Source organism: Artemia franciscana, chromosome 21, assembly GCF_032884065.1.
Source record: "Artemia franciscana chromosome 21, ASM3288406v1, whole genome shotgun sequence".
Classification (NCBI taxonomy): domain Eukaryota; kingdom Metazoa; phylum Arthropoda; class Branchiopoda; order Anostraca; family Artemiidae; genus Artemia; species Artemia franciscana.
Genome location: NC_088883.1, coordinates 5,423,595 through 5,446,035, shown reverse-complemented (window position 1 = coordinate 5,446,035; position 22,441 = coordinate 5,423,595). Strand labels below are relative to the sequence as shown.

The 22,441-nt window shown below is 35.1% G+C and overlaps 1 long non-coding RNA gene across 1 annotated transcript in view; it reads left to right on the top strand.

Moving 5' to 3' along the window:
• The first annotated feature begins 1,221 nt into the window (after positions 1–1,221).
• Positions 1,222–22,441, top strand: part of LOC136040620 (uncharacterized) — a 50,362-nt gene continuing 29,142 nt past the window's right edge. Inside the window, exons 1-4 of the long non-coding RNA XR_010620842.1 lie at positions 1,222–1,307; positions 12,518–12,725; positions 16,574–16,845; positions 19,400–19,610. This is a non-coding gene — a long non-coding RNA (uncharacterized LOC136040620). The remainder of the gene's footprint in view (positions 1,308–12,517; positions 12,726–16,573; positions 16,846–19,399; positions 19,611–22,441) is intronic.

Below are 22,441 nucleotides of genomic sequence, written 5' to 3'. Positions count from 1 at the left end.
TATTGCTAATCTTTTTCCTTTTTCGGTTGCTCTTACCTTTTTTATTTTTGGCTTTGACTCCGAAATGCGAATCCGACATATCTTGGCTTGTGATAGGCTTTTTAGAAAATAAAGCTTATTTTCAGGAGAAATTATGTGTTTTAGCATCCTGAAACTAGATGTCTAATTTTTCTTTGAAACAGTGACATCAAACAAGCGAGAAATATAGTAAACATCTTAAGAAAGTAATTACAATTTTTTAATCGGTATTTTGCTTCATCACTGATAAAGAAGGAAACAAAAGTACAGTAAAAATGGCTTATTAGTTCAAGCTGAATTTGGTTCTGGATGTGCCATACGAAAATTACAATACCGATTAAATACTGCTGAAGACTTAAGGTAAGAACATACCACCTTTATTTATTTTTCATTGTGTATTCAGTGTCCGTAATAAACATGTTTCCGAAAATTAACTATCAGACATCTTGAAAACACGTTTAGGCCCGCCTTTTCACCCCTGTCCCCTAAAGAATATCCTATGCCCTTTGACTCCAGGATGTAGACCCTACTTATCTCCCTCTAATAACAATACTGGAGCTATGTCCATATATCCATTAAAAATATGCGAATAAAATCACAACCTTCTCAATCAGTTTTTTTCAAATTATTGTCTAAATATAAAAATAATAGCAAGATAAAAAGCAAACAACAAAATAGCTCTGAAAATTATTTACAGGGAGCACAGTAGATTAGTGGTGTGAACAAATGTACCTGAGATGGTTGCGCTCAGTTTTCTAGCCCGAAGGGTTGATGTATTATGACCCAGGATAGCGCGCGTTATGAATAGTTTAAATAACTTCTTTCAGTAGCTCCTGAATACCTCTTTCCCTTATCATATTTTCTGCAGTTGAAAATGGGGTGATATACTTCTTGGTTTCTCTCACAGATGAATTTAGTGACTATCATTTAAAGAGGTGCCCAAGCCAAGCAAGCTATTGAATATATGAAGATATTAGTAGAACGCGTCATTTCCCAATCACAGCAAAATATCAGAGGTTTTCACCCATAATTAGGTTAGTTTACTTTTAAGCTCCTAAGAGCATTAATTGGACCCACAGGTCCTGTTATCTGTCATTTCGCTGAACTTCGACCTTTTTCTCATAATAGTGACCTAGATTTAATATTTCTATTTGCCTTTTGCTACAAAAATCCGGCAACAGTGGAATTATTTTAAGAAAAGAAGGAAATAATGGAAAGCGTGGTGTTAGCCATAGAATTTGAGATTTCTAGTCTAGAAATAAACTGTCACTTCCATTTTAATCCCTTTAGTAAGTATCTTATGGAAGCTACGTCCTCAGCTTTATGTGTATTTATTAATTAATAGCCTATTAGAAGCCTGCTGGGTTTTTTAAATCATTTAATTTCATTAGTTTTAGTTTTTTTAATTTCTACTCATCTCCTATAGCAAGATTCTGATTTCTTTGTCATTATTATTCTGCATTATTATCTGTCATTATGATTTATGATTATTTGTATTATGATTATTGTATTATTTGTATTTATATTATGATTATTTGTCATTATTATCTGCATTATTGTTTCTTTGTCATTATTAGAGAAGCACATCCAATGAGCACTCTCCAATGAGATTAAGAATATGTAAAGTGGGCTTGCTTATAGGTAACATTACCTATAGAGCAAAGCATATTATTCCATGAGCCCTGCAGGCAGTAAGGCAAGGTCTGTATTCTATTTTTATTCAACAATCAGTGATAAGACAAAAAAAAGAGAAAAACTCAAACAAGGTTTATCAACTAAATATAGGGTAAAATTCTAGTTAATTGACTTCTTCTTATCTCAGAAATTGTTTAGGTTAGGAAAATGAAACTTTCAGGGATGAATCTACAGATCAAAGTATTTCCTGGGAAGGTATTTTGAAGCAACTACCTCCACTCCTTCTCCCTCTAGAGGGCCCTGACATTGGTAACCTTTAAAAATATGTGTTATAAAAGTGAAACCTTGTAAAATAGATCTTATGCTTAAGATGTGCTTATGCTTTTTGTTTTCAAGTAAACAAAATTGTTTTCAGCTTCATAACTTTGCTCAATTCCATTTTATAAGGTTGTAAAGATATGCAAATGCATTTCCTAAATTGAAAAAAAAAAACACTGATATTGCTCAAAATTCTACTCAAATAACAATAATTGCTTTTTCAGAACTAAAGGCAGAGAAAAAGCAACTAGTAACTGGAAATTAAGGTAAAATTAGTTTTGTCAAAATTTCAATAGGTATAGACCTGTCATGTAGGCAAATTTCAGGGCCCTCTAGAGAGAGAAGGAGTGGAGGTTGGTACTTTAAAATACCTTCCCGGGACATACTTTAGCCTGTAGGCCCAACCCTGAAAGTTTCATTTTCCTAACCTAAACTCTTTCTGAGATAACAAGAAGTCAATTAACTAGAATTTTACCAAATATAGAATACAAACCTTGCCCAGCTGCCCACACCTGCAGGGCTCATTGACTAATATGCTATGGTTTATAAGTAATGTTACCTGTAAGCAAGGCCACTTTATGTATTTTTAGTTTTCCCCAAGGAGGAGGAGGGTAAACCAGAAATGTATATGCATTTCTAAATAGCGTACTATAGTATGGAAACTAGGCTGTTTTGCAGCATAGTGTCTAGTTTAGACAGTTTGTGACAAAACTAAACATTTACCAAAAATTTAATAGGCTATAAGCTCACTGGCTTTACTGTTTAGAAGGACATTTTGGTAAATTTATTGACTTACTAATAAAGTTAGCATATCTTTTGATGCCTTTTTTTATGCTGTTCAGAAATATGACAATTGCTTCTATTGCAAAGTCAAGTTTAAGCACTTTTCTGCTCTTGAAAATAGCAAATTTTCAATTAAATTATGAGCTATTGGTCATTTTCCAACAAATTAATACTATGTTTTCTCAGTCATTTTTGAGATAATAATACTACTTTTTCTTAGTGCCAAAATTATTTAAGTTAGATTAGGTCAAAAAGTGCTTAAATTTGAATTTGCAATATAAGTGATAATTATATTTGTAAGGAGCATAAAAAAAGACATTGAGTGTTATATTCACTTTACATTTTACTAGTTTTCCCCAAGGAGGAGAAGAGTCAACCAGAAATGGATGTGCTCCTAGAATTAGCATTTCTAAGTAGGCCTATGGTAAAATTTTAGTTAATTGACTTCTTGCCATCTGGGAAAGGGTTTAGGTTAGGAAAATGAAATTTTCAGGGATGGGTCTACAGGCTAAAGTATGTTCCAGGAAGGTATTTTAAAGTACCCACCTCTACTCCTTCTCCCTCTATAGGGCCCTGAAATTTGCATACATGACAGGTTCTATACCTATTGAAATTTTGACAAAACATTATACCTTAATTTTCAGTTACTAGTTGTTTTTTCTCTCTCATTAGTTCTGAAAATGCAATTCCTGTTATTTGAGTAGAATTCTGAGCCATAACAATGTTTTTTTTTCCAAAATTTAGGAAATGCATTTGCATATCTTTAAAACCTTATAAAATGGAATTGAGCAAAGCTATGAAGCTGAAAACAATTTTGTTTTACTTCAATTAAGTGGAAGATCTATTTTACAAGGCTTCACTTTTATAACACACATATTTTCAAAGGTCAGGGCCCTCTAGAGGGAGAAGGAGTAGAGGTAGTTACTTCAAAACACATTCCCAGGACACACTTTAGTCTGTAGATTCATCCCTGAAAGTTTCATTTTCCTAACCTAAACCCTTTCTGAGATGGCAAGAAGTCAATTAACTAGAATTTTACCAGGCCTACTATAGTATGGAAACTATGCTGTTTTCCAGCATAGTTTCCAGTAAAATTATAGCAGTTCATGTAACTGACTTACCAATAAAGTAAACATACCACTTGATGCCTTTTTTCAATGCTCTTATAATGCTATATTTTCTTGGTGCTAAAATTATTTATAATAAGGTTAGGTTATGTTAAAAAGTGCTTAAATTCGAATTTAAGGTAGAAGCAATTATTATATTTGTAAGGAACATAAAAAAAGGCATCAAGTGGTATATTCACTGAATTGGTAAGCCAGTTATATGAACTGCTATAATTTTGCCTAGTTTCCAGTTTAGACAATGCTTAGATTCGAATTTAAGGTAGAAGCAATTATTATATTTGTAAGGAACATAAAAAAAGGCATCAAGTGGTATATTCACTGAATTGGTAAGCCAGTTATATGAACTGCTATAATTTCACCTAGTTTCCAGTTTAGACAGCTTGCAACAAAACTAAACATGTACCAAAAATGTAATATAGGCTCACTGGTTTTACTGTCTAGAAGAAAAATTTTGGTAAATTTATGACTGTTCATATTATTGACTTGCTAATAAAGTTAGCATACCACTTGATGCCTTTTTTTTATGCTGTTCACAAATTTAACAATTGCTTCTATTGCAAATTCAAATTTAAGCACTTTTTGTGCTCCTAAAAATGATGAATATTCAATTAAAGTATGAGTTATTGGTCATTTTCCAATGAAATAATACTACGTTTTCTCTGTGCTGTTTTCTTGGTCATTTTTAAGAAAATAATACTACTTTTTCTCAGTGACAAAATTACTTATAATAAGGTTATATTAGGTTTAAAAGTGCTTAAATTCTAATTTGCAATAGAAGTTATTATTATATTTATAAAGAACATAAAAAAGACATTGTGAGTTATATTCACTTTACTGGTAAGTCAATAATATGAACTGTCATAAATTTACAGCCTAATGTTCTAAATCATAATCTAGTTGTATCCTTTGTAGTTAGAGGTTTTACTGGTCTCATTTGGAAGTTTGCTCCTTCCTTTGGGTATCTTATCTGGTTTTTGATTTCCTTCTATACCTAGATGACTAGGTATAGACTATATTGAAATTTAATGACACAGCCTAATCTTCCAAGGCTGTTTAGTTTTTTTTTAGTTTGATGGAACACATGAAAAATTCTGATAGCAACTTTGAAAATCTTAAAATCTTGAGTAACCTATAGACCTAGCCTATTTTTCCATAAAAGTAATGCACTTCACCTAAGCTAAAGGTGTTGAATAGTTTCCTTCTCCAAGGATCTAATGTTCTTCTTATTTCTAAGTCTTAGAAATTTGCCTACTTGACAGGTGTATAGGCTATGATTACAAATCCCTCAGAAGCTAGGCTAGTGAAGGTATCAATCTCAGTGAACTGATATATACCATTAATTTCTGCCCCGGTTAATCAACAATAGGGACTTAGTTGGTTTTCCAAGTCATTCCATGAAAAAAACAAAAAAAAAAAAACAATCTGAATATTTTACCTTAAATTGTATTGTCCAGCAAAATAAGGATTAAATCCTGTAGAATTGCTGGTTAGTGATGATGATGGTTGGACGTCTCAACGGCATCCCACTCAGTTTGCCACAGCTTTGATGACCATTCTCCATCAACGGCTCTTTTAAAGGCAGCAGTGCTGGGGGTAGTGACTGCTTTTTTGGTGAGAGAATTCCACAAGCTCACTATTCTGTAAGTGAAGAAGTTATTGCATAGTCTAGTGGCAGCTCTCTTCTGATGCAGTTTCCAACTATGCCTCCTAGTTCTGGCAGACTGGTCAAGTTGAAATAGCTTATTTAATGGAGAGTTATAATTCAGGAGCTTATCTGTCATGATAATATCACCCCTTTTACGTCTGTAGACAAGAGTGGGAAGTTTCAGCCTCTTCAGATGGGATGAGTAGTTTAAGTATTTGCATCCCTCAATTGCTTTTGTAGCCTGTCTCTTAAATGTTTCTAACTTCTGCTGGTCACCTTTGTTGAGGGGGCTAGCAACACCCATGCCAAACTCCAAATTAGGCCTGACCAATGCCTTATATAATTTAGTCATCACCTTAGGTGACCTGCTAGTGATTGTTCTTTTTAAAATGCCCAGGGTTTGGAGTGCTTTGGCTAAGGCTGTCTGTGTGTGTATAGTGAATTTTAATTCTTTATCATCTATGACCCCCAAGTCTCTCTCTGCTTCAGATGAGGTAATAGTCTGTCTTGATCCATCCATCCCTAACACATGATAAGGGCATTTCTCGTTTTTCTTTCCAAAGTGGATTTTTTGACATTTATTTACATTGAATTCAAGCCTCCACAAAGTTGCCCAATGGGAAAGTACCCACAGGTCATTCTGCATAGAGGCTCTCTTATGGGGTGTATTGACAGTTCCAATGAGTTTGGAGTCATCAGCATAAAGACTTATTTTATTTTTGACTGTGGTTTGTGCATCATTAATATAAATGTTGAATAAAGTTGGTCCTAAGATGGGACCCTGGGGCACTCCATTTAACACTTCCGCCTCTTCTGAAAAGAATACCTGATTGCTTGATCTAGATGCTCAGTAACATAATCATATGCACCATTTCAACCGAGTGTCCATGTCTAAAGCCATGTTGACTATCATTGAGCAGCTCGTTAGTGGTCATGTGTTCAACAATGTGAGTATTCATGATTCTTTCTAAGATTTTACCAGCTACAGATGTAAGACTAATGGGTCAATAATTGGAAATGCTATTGCAGCTACCCTCTTTGTGTACAGGTGTAACATTTGCATCCTGCCAGTCCTGAGGAATCTGCTTAGTATCAAGAGACTTCTGAAGCATGTTTGCAAGGGGAGGAGCTATTTCCACATGAGGTTGTTTCAATACTCATGGGTGAACTTCATCAGGGCCAATTGATTTGTTAGGATTAAACAGCTTCAGCTGCCTCTACACATCAGAGGCAACCACAGTCATCTTTTGCATAGGTTCTTCAATAGAATATTCTGGTGCTTCTGGTAAGGGGGCATCGTCTGGAGGCGTGAACACTGACTTAAATTGTCTACTTAATTCAGCTGCTATATCATTTGGGGTACTAACTATCTTGCCATTCACAAGTTGTTCTGTAACTCAGTGTCTCCCTGGATTCCAAGCTGAAGCATACTTCCAAAATCTCTTAGGATTAGATTTTGAATCCAATGCCAATCCCTCTTCATATTCTGTCGTAAGCTTTCTCGTGAGATGCCTAACTTTATTTCAGGTTTGTTTAAATTTCTCATAGTTTTCATGGGAGGGGTTACTTTTATATTTGCTCCAATACTTCTTCTTTTTACATACAGCTTGCTTGACATCACGAGTGATAAATGGTAGGGTTTTGGGTCTTCTTTTCCAGGAAATTACTGTATGTTTTTCTGTTGCTTTAATTAAAACCCTTTTCATTTCAAGCCAAGCCTCCTTCATATTCTTATCATCAATGAATGACCAATCCCAGTTTGCTCATGTCTGACCTGGTTGTAATTTGTGTATACATGCTTAATCCAATTATCCTTCTGTGGGTACAACCTAAGCCTACAAGTAATTGCAACATGGTCACTTGCTCCAAATGGTGGTTCCAAGTCAACACTAATGAGCGTCTCATCGTCATTAATAAACAAAAGGTCTATTAGGGTTGGGTTCTGCCCACTTCTATACTTGGTCGGAAAATCAATTGCTTGGTATAGCAAATGCTCATGAAGGCAGTCCAGAAGTGGGCAATTTTAGTGTTCAACCCCTTCTGCAACAGCAAACCATCAATCCAGTGAAATTCTGGTAAATTAAAATTTCCAGTATTTCCTTGTAAGTCTTGATCATTTTTAAATTCCACTGCTGTTTTTCAGATCTTTATAAAGGAATTTTCTCAAGGCACATCTGAACACTTTCCTATTCATGCTTTAAGGATTTTCTTTAACCCTTAATGTGTCTGAAAACAAATATTTGTTAGCTAACATTGTTAACCTAGCTAAAAACTAGACAGCAGAAAATCCCTATAGCTAATATATTCTAAAATGAATGTTTAACAATACATATGCAGTTATAGATTCAAAAACAAAATTTAAATATCTATTTTGTTAGACCTGTTTGGTCTAGCCTACTGTCTAGTGGTTTAAATAATATTTCTTCTTTTTGTGTGTGAAAAAACTTGAGTGTGCAAAATAAGGAAAGAAAACAATCAAAAATAAGGTTTTAAGGCCAAATGAGAACACTATCAGTGTTCTCATTTGGCCTTAAAAACCCAATTTCTGATTGTTTTCTTTCTTTGTATTATGGCAGACCGGTGTGGTTTAAGAAATTATCTTTGAGCATACAACTTAAGGCAATGACTGCTACTTTTCTCTAATTGAGATTGCAACACTATTTTCTATCTCTCACTTTTTTATGTTCTGATGCAATAAATATCACTTCCTATGGGCTGAGTATTTTCAGGTTAGATGTTTGTCCTTTGTATAACTTATTTTGACTTGGAAAAAAATTGAATTTAACCAACTGAATGTAACCATGCCAACTGTAACAAATATAGTACATTACAATATACTTTTAGCAATATGTTCCCAATAATAGATTCACAATAATTGATATAAATCTATGCCCATGCTCTTACAACTCCTGGAAAAGCACCTGTATTCCTCTCTTCTAAGTTTTGGTCTAGTGCATTGTGATTTTCTCTTTTCAAATCACATTCACTAGAGAATATTGTTAAGGGGAAGGGAGACCCCTCCCCACTGCACACTTTGGGAAAAGGGAAATCCCACCTTGCAGAGTTCAAATGGTTTTCTCATCTGAAGCAGCTACAAGGTTTTTGTACTAACCCATTTTCAATAACTTAGAGTCAACAGCTAAGTCAAACCAAGACAATTTGAAATTGGCATAATACCTTATTTCAAATAAGAAAGCAAATTGATTTCTTTAACCCTTTAAGTACTGAATTATGAAATTGATAGGAAAAAATATTTGAAGGATGTTTCTAGATGAAAAAAATTCACTGAACTCAAATATGGAGTCACATTTTCAGTAACTGTTTCAGGGTTCAAGATCCGTCATGTCCTTTTAAAAGGACATCCGTCCTTAGTGGAGTTTTTTATGACACTTTGTATTAACCAAGTGACATATAGCAATTGCAAATTCTGTCGGTCTGTCTGTTGGTCTGTCAGTCCTGGTTTTGCTACTTGAGGCACTTCCAGGTAAGCTAGGACGATGAAATTTGGCAGGCGTATCAGGGACCGGGCCAGATTAAATTAGAAATAGTCGTTTTCCCGATTTGACTATCTGGGGAGGGGGAGTGGGGTGCCGGTTAATTCGGAAAAAATAGAAAAAATGAAGTATCTTTAACTTACAAACAGTTGATCAGATCTTGTTGAAATTTAATGTTTGGAAGGATATCGTGTCTCAGAGCGCTTATTTTAAATCCCGACCTGATCGGGATCGGGATGAAACTTGGTGGGAAAAATCAGCCCAAGTCCTAGATACATGATTAACATAACTGGAACAGATCCGCTCTCCTTGGGGCAGTTTTGGGGGGGGGGGGTTAATTCTGAAAAATTAGGATATCAAAGCTATTATTTTAAATCCCCACCGGAGCTGGTGACATTGTAGGGAGTTTGGGGGGGGGGACCTAAAATCATGGAAAATGCTTAGAGTGGAGGGATCAGGATGAAACTTGGTGGGAAAAATGAGCAGAAGTCTTGGATACGTGATTGACATAATTGGAACGGATCCGCTCTATTTGGGGGAATTTTTTTTTTTTTTTGGGGGGGGGGGGTAAATTCTGAAGAATTAGAAAAATGATGTATTTTTAACTTACAAAAGATTGATTGGATCTTCATAAAACTTCATATTTGGAAGGACCTTGTAACTCAGATCTCTTATTTTAAATTTCAACCGGATCCAGCGTCATTGGGGGGGATTGGGGGGAAGGACTGGAAATCTTAGAAAATACTTAAAGTGGAGAGATCAGAATGAAACTGGATGGGAAGAATAAAAACAAGTCTAAGATAGGTGACTGACATAACCGGACCGGATCCGCTCTCTTTGGTGAAGTTGGGGGGGGGGGTAATTTGGAAAAATGAGGTATTTGTGACTTACAAATGCTTGATCTGATCTTCATGAAAATTGATATTTAGAAGGAATTCATGTCTCAGAGCTCCTATTTCAAATCCCGACCAGATCTGTTGACATTGGGGGAAGTTGGAGGGGGAAATCTGGGAAAACGCTTAGAGCCGAGAGATCAGGATGAAACTTTGTGGAAAAAATAATCGCAAGTCCTAGATACGTGATTGACATAACCGGAACGGATCGGCTCTCTTTGGGGGAGTTGGGGAGGAGGGTTAATTCTGAAAAATTAGAAAAATGAGGTATTTTTAACTTAAAGGAATAATCAGATCTTAATGAAAATTTATGTTTGGAAGGAAATCGTGTCTCAGAGCTCTTATTTTAAATCCCGACCGCATCCGGTGACATTGGGGGAGGGGCAACCTAAAATTTTGGAAAACGCTTAGAGTGGAGGGATCGGGATGAAACTTGGTGGGGAAAATAAGCGCAAGTCCTAGATACGTGATTGACATAACCGGAACGGATTCGCTCTCTTTGGGGGAGTTAGGGAGAAGGGTAAATTCTAAAGCATTAAAAAAATGAGGTATTTTAACTTACGAAGAAATGATCAGATCTTTGTGAAATTTAATATTTAGAAGGATCTCGTAACTCAGATCTCTTATTTTAAATCTCGACCGGATCCAGTGTCATTTGGGGGGGAATCTTGGAAAACGCTTGAAGCGGAGAGATCAGGATGAAACTTGGTGGGAAGAATAAGCACAAGCCCGAGATAAGTGACTGACATAAGCGGACTGTATCCGCTCACTTTGGTGGAGTTTGGGGGGAGGGAGGTAACTCAGAAAAATTAGAAAAATGAGGTATTTGTAACTTACCAATGGGTGATCAGGTCTTAATGAAATTTGATATTTAGAAGGATCTTGTGCTTTAGAACCTCATTTTAAATCCCGACCAGATCCAGTGACATTGGGGGGAGGAAACCGGAAATCTTGGAAAACGCTTAGAGTGGAGAAATCGGGATGAAACTTGATGGGAAGAATAAGCACAAGTTGTAGATACGTGATTGACATAATTGGAACGGATCCGTTCTCTTTGGGAGAGCTGCGGATTTTTTAATTTGGAAAAATTAGAAAAATTGAGATATTCTTAACATAAGAACGGGCGACCGGATCTTAATGAAATTTGATATTTAGAAGGAACTCATTTCTCAAAGCTCTTACTTCAAATCCTGGCCAGATCTGTTGAGATTTGGGGGAGTTAGAGGGGGAAACCAGAAATCTTGGGAAACGCTTATAAATGTGGTAGATTCGTGATTGACGTAACCGGACTGGATCCGCTCTCTTTGGGGGAGTTAGGGGGATTCAGTGCTTTGGCTAGTTTGGTGCTTCTGGACGTGCTAGGACAATGAAAATTGGTAGGTGTGTCAGGGAGCTGCACAAGTTGACTTGATAAAGTCGTTTTCCCTGATTCGACCATCTGGGGGGGGGGAGGGCAGAAGGGAGAGGAAAAATTAGAAAATTGAGGTATTTTTAACTTACGATTTGGTGATCGGATCTTAATGGATTTTTAAATTTAGAAGCACCTCGTGACTCACTGCTCTTATTTTAATCCCGACCGGCATTAAGCCTCTGATTTTCCTTTTAAAGCATTCTATTGATTCTTAAAATTTTGCTAGAGCTCATGCCATATGAGCTCTTGGCTCTTGGTTCTTTTGACCTCGTCACAAGTGCCATATGAGTTCTTAGCTCTTGTTGTGGGGAGGGGGGTATTTTCCTTGAAAATTCCTCATTTTGTATTTTCGTTGAAAAAACTGAAAAAGTTACAAAATCTCCCCCCTCTAGATTTGAAAAATACATTTTTTGTTCCTAGATTTTCGTATATTAATGCCACTAAAATATAATTTAAATATACATTGCTGTGTGGCTACTCAGCAATTTTTGAGCACTATTTAATTGACCTGTGAAACAGTTAAACATAAAAACGACTTGGTTGAAAAATCTCATTCTTCAACGCGATTCATTTTCAAAATTTAGCATGTTGACCCGGCTGACTACAAATAATATATTAGGGTAACCATTATCAGAGGTGTCAATTCACTGAAATTTAGGGAGGGAAAATGTATTATTTTCAAATCTAACGTTGAAGTGAATTTGTCGTTGTGTTCAGTATTTTCAATTACATACCTAAAAATTATTTTGCAATGAAAATACCCCAAGAATTTGTATTTTTCAAAGTTTTGGCGAAAATTTAAAAGTTTAGAGAACTCCTGCCCTGCTCCCCCCCTCTGGTTGACGCCATTGACCACCATTGCGTTGTTTTCGGTGATCATCATTTCTTCGCAGTTGTTTTTCTGCTTTGTTAAATCCGCAGTATGGAGTAAGAATGCTTAACAGAAGTACTATTAGATAAAAGTACTTAAGATAAAATACTAAAGAAGAGATTCTATAGTATTGAGGGGTCTGTAAAACCCTGAAATCAAATGACATTTCAGGTAGTGTGTATGTTGGTCTCTGCCTCTTTCTCTCTCTCTCTCTCTCTCTCTCACCTTTACCCCTCTCCCTCTCTCTCTCTCCCTTCGTTTTATACTATAAATCTCCTTTTTTTGAATCCTTGATTCCGCTTACACTGTTTTACTACTGCAGACACAAGATGTAATTAAGAGCAAGCTTCAGAAACTCAGAGAAAAATTAGCCTCAATGCTGAGCATTCCAGTTGAAAATGTTGATGTCTTCAACGTGCAAATGAGAAAAGAACGTTCCCCTTTTACTGAATATTCATTTCCCTGCTCATGGCTTGCCATATTATAAAGCCGAAAGATTAAACGGAATCGTACTACAAAGACGAGAAGAGGTAAGTCTGCTTTTATTATCTTTTTCTTTCACTTTCTTGTGAAATAGGATTTCTATTATATTCTCGTATTTTTAATTTGAAATGGTTGGACTTTTTTTTCTTTTTTTACGTCGTATATGGGTCAATATATATTGTACTAGTTGCTGAAATTCAGCCAAAACGATTAGACACATTAAAAAGTAAAATTTTCAGGGCTAGAAGGTCGTAGTCTTGCAGTTCTTGCTTTCTCTTTTTTTTCTCTCTCTCAGTCTGGTACAACCCAAAATCAGACAACTATTTTGGCAGGTAGAGATTTATGATTTTACTTTTCTACGCGACTATCATTAACATAACCTTTTTAAACTTTTGTTTGCATTAAAATACAAAATCTGGTCACTTTCTTATTTTCTGCCTTAAGTACTTTGTTAGGCTTTTTTGCCGTTTTAATGAAGGAAAATAAAAGGAAGTTATATTTCAGTAGGCTCACCTGAAATACTTTCTTATAACGCCAGAAGAACGTATTTAATTTTATTTTTGTGCTTTTTTTTATATAGTTGATCTCAGCAACGTCAAAAAGTCAATCGAACTTATCATTGATTATAGGATAGGAACTTTCTTGCTTAGAGAAGATTGAAAATTCAATGCAATTTTGCAATTATTTACAATCTAATTTTGAGGGGGTTTTAAATTCATTAGAAAATGGATATATAGCTTAAGTTCGTAGTAACAGTTTTTATTAAATTTGTAGTTACCTTAGGTATGCGATGTATATTAAATAGGTTTTTACTTTAATCAAAGATTCGTTTTTCTTTAATAAAATAGTAAGATGGTTTTATTATATATGCTCGACAATCCTATAGAAGTTAGTTCCTGGAAAACTAAGAGCTTACTTTTCTTAATCTTCCTTACACTACGTTACCTTTCCATTTACATAATACTTTTGAAATTACCGTCCTGCCCAGCACCAGTAGATCTTGGAGTCGCTTCCGACTGCCACTTTTATCTGTCAGCTGGAGCTTCCTGAGCGATTCTCATCCAGTCTGTCCCATCTCCGACCTTTGCCTCTGGAAGTCTTCCCATGGCTCTAGCTCTCTTTGAATTTTTGCCAAAGATTATTCCCCTGTTCTCCTTGTCATCATCTTCAGATGAAGTCGCAGATGAGGACGTATCGACATCCTGTATCTTTGGATACAGGATGTCTAAATTTTCATTTATCAAAATTATTTTTAAACTATAGACAGTTTCAATTCATAAGACATTAAATTATAGATTTCATAATTAAACTTAAATATTGTGCAAACCTCATTATGTACTTCTGCTTCCTGTTAATTGAGTTAAAAAAATCTTATCCATGTAAACCCACAGTACGCATAATCATACAGTACAGAGTGCACATTCCCATGCTATGGGAATAGCAGGTCGACAGGTATCGACCTGTCTATACAGGTATCGACATCCATTATCGACAGGTATCGACATCCTGTATCTTTGGTGCGCTGCATATTGGTGCTAAGAAGCTTCAGGTGATGTCAAATAACAACAGTCAGCATATTATCTCAATCACTATATCCGAATCAGTTGCTCTTAAAAACTCTTATCCCATGTGGTCACTTATTTTACAATAAGATCATCATCACATTCTTTGCAGTGTAAACTCTTCACTCACCTTCGTTTGGCTCCATAAAGGTTGATCGCAAACTGTTTTATATGTCTTAGGTATTGTTTCTTAACCTGGAGGTTGAAGCCCGTGGTTGGGGGTTGGTGGGTGATAAAATAGACAAGGAGGATATACACATGCATACAAATACATATATATAAATAAATTCTTAGAAAATGACAAAGCATTTGTCAATCAGTAACTAAAGAGATAATTAAGTTCTACTAGTTAAAAAATAGCTTGGCTCTATTTATTCATTGTAAGGGGGCAACTGAATTTTTACCCTTTCTTAGGGGAGGGACACTAAAAAGGCTGGCAAAAAATGTACTAGAATCATTCCTATTTTTTATATAATTTCTCGTTTTTCTATTTATTAAAAGGCAGTCTTTGAGGGGATTGACTTTTGTTCTCGTTGGGAAAAGGGGGAAAGGAGGTTGCGACGCTAGAAATACTGAGAAGCGATTGTCTTCTAGGCACTTATCAATAAGGAGGGGAAATTGAATTTAAATAATCTTTGTTTTAAAGGTTCCTAGAACTGGGAAAAGACGGTACCTGATAGTTAGAAATGAATAGAACAACAAAGCTGGGAAAGCATTTTTGCTGAAAAATAACTTATAACTTATTATTCAGTTGTTATAGTATAACTTATAATATAATATTATTCAGTTATAATATAATAATTTATTATTCTGTCGTTTTAAGATTGTGTTAAGAATTAGGTGTGTTGTAATAGGAGTCAAAATTTTGATCTTATGTGTGGATGTTTAAATGAGAGTGTATATCACTTGATATGTGAATGTGAGGAATTGAGTGATAGGAGATTTGAAGTGTTTGGTAGGGGAGATTATGATTTTGATTGGTTGGTGAGAGTGTATGTGGATGATTGTTTTATGTGTGTCAGAAGCTTGGCACGATTCCTTCGTCTCGTGATGAATCATAGAAGCAGATTTCTGTAGGATTATGTTACGATTTATGTCATTTTTTTGTAATTGTTCTTGGTTTTGTATTTTTTGCCGTAGCCTACGGGCTTTTAGCGTAAATAAATTCTATTCTACAGGTATTATGGATTAGGGTATACTAAGGATATACGGTTGAATTCTTTTCTATCCTATTTGTCAGCTTAAATGGAAATACAAAGGGTTTTCCCCAAAGGTTATGGCTTCCTGTTATAAGGTTTTTAGTCATTTAGTGAGATGGTAACGAGGGAATTAACCTGTTCACTTAATAGGTAAACAATTCATTACTAAAAATTCGATTTCTTGAGATGAATATTTTACGCTAAAAAACGGGTATATGATTCTGGTGATGGCTCATAAGGTGGGTATAATGATTTTCTAGCTATAGCATCTTCCTGCCTTAGTTTCTCTTACCTAACCTCGAGGTAAGGTATTACTTTTTGCAAGGGTGTCAGTTGAAAGGGGAATTTGCCCTCGTCTTCTATATCCTCCCAGACTTTGAAAATAGGTTTTTTTTTCGGTATTTTCATAAAAATGCCTTTTTGGGGTTTTCACTGAAAATATAAGAACAATCTCCCTTCCCTCGTACGTTTTTGCGACTTGGCGCCTCTGACCTCATGCCATACAAATACTGTAGTATATTTCCTGTAGTGGATTCACTGAATTTCAGCTGCAAATAGTTCCTTGTCCTCCTGGTTGTGGTCAACAGGGCTTTATGTTTTTTTTCTTTTTTTGCCATAGTGTCTCAGTTTTTTGAGATTTTAAAGCTTTTTGTATTAATTGGTAAAATGAAACAATTATGAATCAGCTGTGAATTTATGAAATAATGAACTGTTGGAATTGGCCATTTTTGTATGAAATAATATTAAATTTTATATAAAGTATTTTATAAATAAAGAATTGATACTGGACCAAACATTAAAGTCCCTATTTTCCTTTTTTAAGACATATATCTTTGTATAACTTTCAAAGGAGCCAAATCAAAAAATCAAACTTCATTTTCAGTGTCCTTGGAACAGTTAAAATGTGTCATTCTTTAAATGCTATTTGTTTCCAAAATTCAATATTTTGACCTGGCTGACTACCAACAATGCATAAGGGTATAGTCATAGTAGTTCTTCATTATCAGTGGTTCAATTGATGGAAATTTAGGGAGGGCAAAATGCATTTTTTAAATCTATGGGGAAGGCAAATTTGTCATTGTGTTCAGTATTTTCATAGAGGAATTCTCATGTTCTCTTTACTTCCTTTTCAAGCTTTAATCTGAGGTTTGAATCAACATAAAAATGGTTTCTATAGATGGATGTCTACAAGAGAATTATGCGTTTATTGGCTCGTGCACTAACATAATGGAAATTAGTGCCCTACCTGTAATGGTAAATGCTAATAAAACATCATTGGTGGGAGTTCGAGTTGATGTGCTCCCGGAGTGCACCTGTGGTGCTAGAAACTTTACGGCAGGGATGTTCTGTCGGCTAAATCCTTGCTTTAATGGAGGACGATGTACTGAAACTAGGAACGGTGCTATGTAAGTGTTATAATTAGTTGTGGTATGAGTAATAGGGGTAGTTGTTGAGGGTTTAGGGGAATTTTTCTATTAGCCTTAAATGTGTAAACAACAGGCTCACAAACCATTAATAGCAACCCAGAGGAAAATTAGACACCATTTTGAAACATGAAGGCTTCTTACCTTAATCTAACTTTTAAAGGAAAATAAAAATGATTAATTGAAAAATTGAAAAAAGTAAGAATGCTAAAAAAATCACTGTCACAATAGAGATATAATATCTTTTGGTATTAATAATAGATTCGTTCCTGTATCCCTGCATACATACTAATTATTGTTCGATGTTCGAGTTGAGTGACTATCCGAGTGTACCAGTGGTTTTAGAAAGTATACAGCGTTTTTTTTTTATTTTAAATCTTTTTTCTAATAGAGGACTGTGCGCTGGGACTAAGACGTAAAGGTTATAAACAGTTGTAATGTAAGTAATAGCAGTTACTAGGGTAATTTTCGTAAAACTTGAATGTCCGGTCTTTGGTAATATGTAAATGCTAGATTTTTGTCTTGGACTTCCGTATTACGATCTTAGCCTTAAATTTGTTATCAACATGCTCATAAACCTCTGGTAGCTGCTCAGATGAAAATCAGTCACCATTTTTGAAACATAAAGGCTACTTACCTTGGTCTAACCAAAAAAAAAACATCCGAAAACGCCGGAAAAAAACGCAATCACAATAAAGATATAATCTCTTTGGGTATTAATAACAGATCTATACCTACACACGTGAATACACAGTCATCATTGGTGGGTGTTCGAGTGGATGTGCTACCTGAGCCTACCTATTGTTTCAGAAATTTTACAATGCATATGTTTTGAGGTTCCAATCTCTTTTTTAATGAAAAACTGCGCTGGAACTTGAAATGGTGCAATGTAAGGGGTATAAATAGTCGTGGTATGAGTGTGTCTCGGTAAAAAAACGGTCATGACGATTTTCATTGATAAAAATAAAAATATTTTTTTTGGAATATGTATTTACCAGCTTTTGATGTTAGACTGCTATATTGCAACATTAACTGTGGTTGCACACCCGAGAGCATATACACGATCAATACCCACCCATCATGAGCGGGTGTTCTAGTTGATGTGTTATCTTGATGTTCTGTCTTCCAAGTCGTACTTCATTGGACGAAGATACACTGAAGCGTTAATGTAAGCGAATAAATTCTATGTTCCTAATTTATTTTCCCTAAGTCTATAAATAGGTTCAAGGACGCGTACAGGTTCGGGGTCCACCCACACATACCCCAAAATTTTGAATTTCTCCCAAATATTAGGGTACTTCTTATTTAAACTATAAAATCTTTTTTATTATTGCCCCCCCCCATCCCCCCGAAAATAAAAATCCTACATGTGCACCTGCAGTGACTCACGTAACCCGTAAGTATTTTAGGGGAAAAAATATATTCAGTTGTTAATTATGAATGGTTTATTTACACATTGTTTCACAATTCGTTTTAACTGAAAATTCTGTTATTCAAAGTATAAGTGAATAAAAACCTTTCCTTCTCGATGCATTGTGATGCTTATTTTGTCAGATGGGTTGTGTAAGAACATTTCTTCTTGAAGGATTGACAAAAAAAAACAGACTTTAGTGGAAAGAATAGCCATTCTTACGGCTATAGGGTCGAGGGCGCGGTAGCCCACAAGCATATAAGCTAACTCCTGACCGTTTTATCTTTTAATGTTGCTGTTTACTTTCGTTTGATTTTATATATAAAAGCTGCATATTTGCATAAATTCTATACAACTTAAATGTTAGGCACATGAGCCTAACTATCAAAAGTGTGTGAAGAGCTTCTTAGAAAAAAATAGTTTAGATAATACCCTGTGATGGTGCAGTGGATGAGGCCATGGCTATTAATCAAAAGTTCCTGAGCTCAATCCCGCCCGTTGCAAGGAATTTTTCTCGCAACATTTATCAAATATAATTTTTTCCTATTTTTTAGGCTAGAAATCTTTGCTTTTAAATAATCATGGTTACTAATCTCATTCCCTTTCTTGTTGTTGGACTTTTGATTGAAATTTAATATAATAACAAGATATATGTAGAATCGCCTGTGTTTTCTAATATTTTTCTATATTTCATAAAAAAAATCATTAAGCTATTAACATCTAAAAATAAAGCTTAGAAGCAAAACCAAACCCAAAAGCCTGGAATGTATATGAATACATTGTATACGTATTTTTAAACACTTTGAAAAATTATGTATAAACAGGAAAAGTTAAATATTACCATTTAGATTGCTGAAAATAAAGCTCCTGGTAGAACTTATCCCCCCCCCAAGAAATTTCATTATGAGGCTAATAGTGTCAGTACGTCATTAAGTAGTTGTTTAAAAAAAAATATTTCTTCGAAAATTTCTTGTATTTTTCGCTTCTCTGTCTTTCATTGTTTCTATTTTGGTGCTAAAAACGAGTTTGAAATGACCTAATGGAATCACAATTTTCCATGCTATTGACGGTTTTCTTCAAAATTTTTAATTAATTTCTTCTTTCATTAATTTCTACCATTAAAAGGTGTCAATGTCCGAGTGGTTACGACGGACCTAGATGTCAACAAACCGCAAGAAACTTCCGGGGTCACGATCACGATATTCGTGGTATCCATCGCTTGAAATGTGTGAAAACTCACACTTGAGCATTGAGTTCCTGACGAAGAAAGGTGACGGACTGCTTTTATATAACGGCCCGATTGTCCTTCCTGAACCAGAAGAAATGCTGAATTCAGGTAAGAAAGTAATTTTGTCATCTAGTAGTAGAATAGCTACACAAAAAGAGGATACTACTACTACTAACTCACTGAAGCATCAAGCCGCCTGATGTCAACAAGAGATGGCGTATACCGATTGAAACCATACGCGAGCCATTGCTACCAATCAAACCTGCTTGTCCTTTTAAAAGGACATCCGGACTTAAAGGGTTAACCTCCATCCTACCCTGTTATGATGATTCAGCACTTAGCCCCCAAAACAAGAGGAAAAGAAATGAAGATAAACCTTATTTAATTTTTAAGCATAGGGCTTCTTTTTCATGTCTGTTTACCCTAAGCTCTGGTTATTTTCCTGGTGCTGTTGAGAAGCAAAAGCGGTTTAGATTTTGAATCATGATATGCTGGCTTACTCACCATTTCATCCCCATTAGAAGCACTAAAGAGGATAACCCCTGTTAATCAAATGGTTAGTGTTGATGTCAGCTTTGAAAATCCATTATTTGCCTTTTTGGAAATTGATTTTGGAAATTAAAATGTCTAAAAATGTAAATAAATTGCATTGCTCTTGAAACACATTTTTTTTATTCTTAATAATCAGTTTAATGCTTAGTTCCACTCTTTTAAAAGATCCATACTGGAAGAAGTGGTTTTGTAGTCACATAATCTCTTTTTATTGTAGGTATGCTTTTATTGAAAATTTATTTGGTAGAGAATTCAGTGGCATCAATTCATAGAAATTAGCTAGGGGGTGGGGGTGGGGGTGGGGTGATTTTTCAAATCTATGGGTGTTAATTTCTTTTGTTCTTTCTATTTTTTTAAATGGAAATATTAAAAAATTTAATTTTTCTAAGAAATTGCCAAACAAATTTCTCTACTCAATACGAAAAAACTGCTGAAGACTATTTCAGTATAAATGATTATAGCCTGTTGGTGATTTTTCTTTGATTCACTATTTCTCTCTCTAAACAATGTTGACCTAACAGGTTACACTTGACCAGTCTATTAAACTCCCATGTTAGCTTGCTATGAAGGCAATCTCTTATGTCATGTATATATCTTCTTCTTCTATTGTGGGGAGAGAAGGCTTTTCAGTCAAGAATAATCAGTCCTTTTCTTTTGACTCACCATATAATATGAATCCGTCTACTGTAAGTGGTTTCTACATATTTATCTTGAGATGGCTTGATTTTGATTATATATCTTGTAGTAGCTCTTTTTAGTCTAGAAATTGAAACATCAGGGGGATAAATTTTCGAGTTCAGTATTCTGTGTGCAGATTAGGTCTGCTAGACTTGTGGCTGGTGGTGAGATTTGGTGGTGGTTGAATCACTTTAACTGTTTACTTTGGAAGAAAAGCTGAGCAGACACCAGTATATTACATACAAATTGACAATGGTCAATTTTTTCATTCTTTAATGGCAGTGTCTGCAAAGTGGGGAGGAAGGGATTTAAACCAGAAGAATTTTGAAGGCTGATTAGAAAGAGCCTGAAAGTTTAGTCCATTTGAGCCTGAATGGATTCTGTGATAGGTTTTAGAATGTAACACAAATAGTGCATTAATAATAATCTTAAAAATCTTAAAAATAATCTTAAAAATAATAGATTCATGGTAATTGATGGAAATTGATGCCCATGCTCCTTAAACTCCTGGAAAAGTACTTTTATTCATCTCCTCTAAGTTTTTATCTTCTGCACTGTAATCTTCCTAGTTGAAAGCACATTCTCTAACTTAAAAGGTTCTCAATTTCAGTAACATATAGTCCCTCCAAATCCGTACTAAGGAAATTTGAAAAGGTCAAAATTCCTTATTTCAAACAAGTAAGTAAAATAATGTCTTTGATCTCCATCTTACCTTGTTGTGATAATTTAACCCTTAACCCCCAAAATAAACAGAAAAGAATCAAAAGAAATATAAATGTATTTGTATTATTCAAAATACCTGTATTTTGGAATTTGTATTATATCGTTGGTGTTAACTGGAAACCATGTATCTACCTTTTTCAAAATAATTTCAGGAGGTGAAAAAAACATAATAACTTTTTCTCATTAGTAGTTGTGCTGTTGGAACGTTTACTTTAGATAGCAAATTTTTATGGCGGATCTTGTGGGAAGAACCAAAACAACTCAACTAAAGCAATTCTGACAGAAACACCGACACGCGGTTTCCGCTTGACTAACCGGTTACCTTATGGCAGAGTGTCATTTGGAAAACGCATATCTTGGAAAACCTTGCAATTCAGCTAAACTGTTTTTATCCAAAACTCGAATACAAAAAGTACAGATTGTAAATCACTTAGTCATTGGCTATTTTTCAGACAATTTGTCTTCTTCTCCTGCTTCTTCATCTTCATCAGTCTCAAGAAGGACCTCTTTCACACCCTTCAAAGTACTCAAACTTTCGTATTCATGATGGAATGGCTGTGGGATCACCTTCTTCTTGCAAAGAGCCACAACGTCTCTTTTTCACTTCCGAAACAGGGATTTCCTTAGCGTAAGCTGCCTTTAGCACTTGCTTCTTATGGCCAAATTCAGCTTGCCTTTCATCTATTTCCGTGGAGCCACCGTGAAACTTTACAACTGACGACTTTTTTGTGAGCTTTACTGTAAGCTGTAGACTATTTTTATATGCAATCGAAGCAAGTACGTTAAACCTATTTTGATCAGAACTATTATTTGGCTTAAAATTCAATATTCTAAGTTTGGGCCATGGCCTCCCACCTCAGATTGGTCGGAATTCCCCATTTCTGGGTATATAAAAAAGAGGGACCAAAAACATGTTTCTTATTTTGAAAATTTCTAATCTTAAAAATCTTTTATGATTCTCGTTTTTTCTTTTTATTTAACCCTTT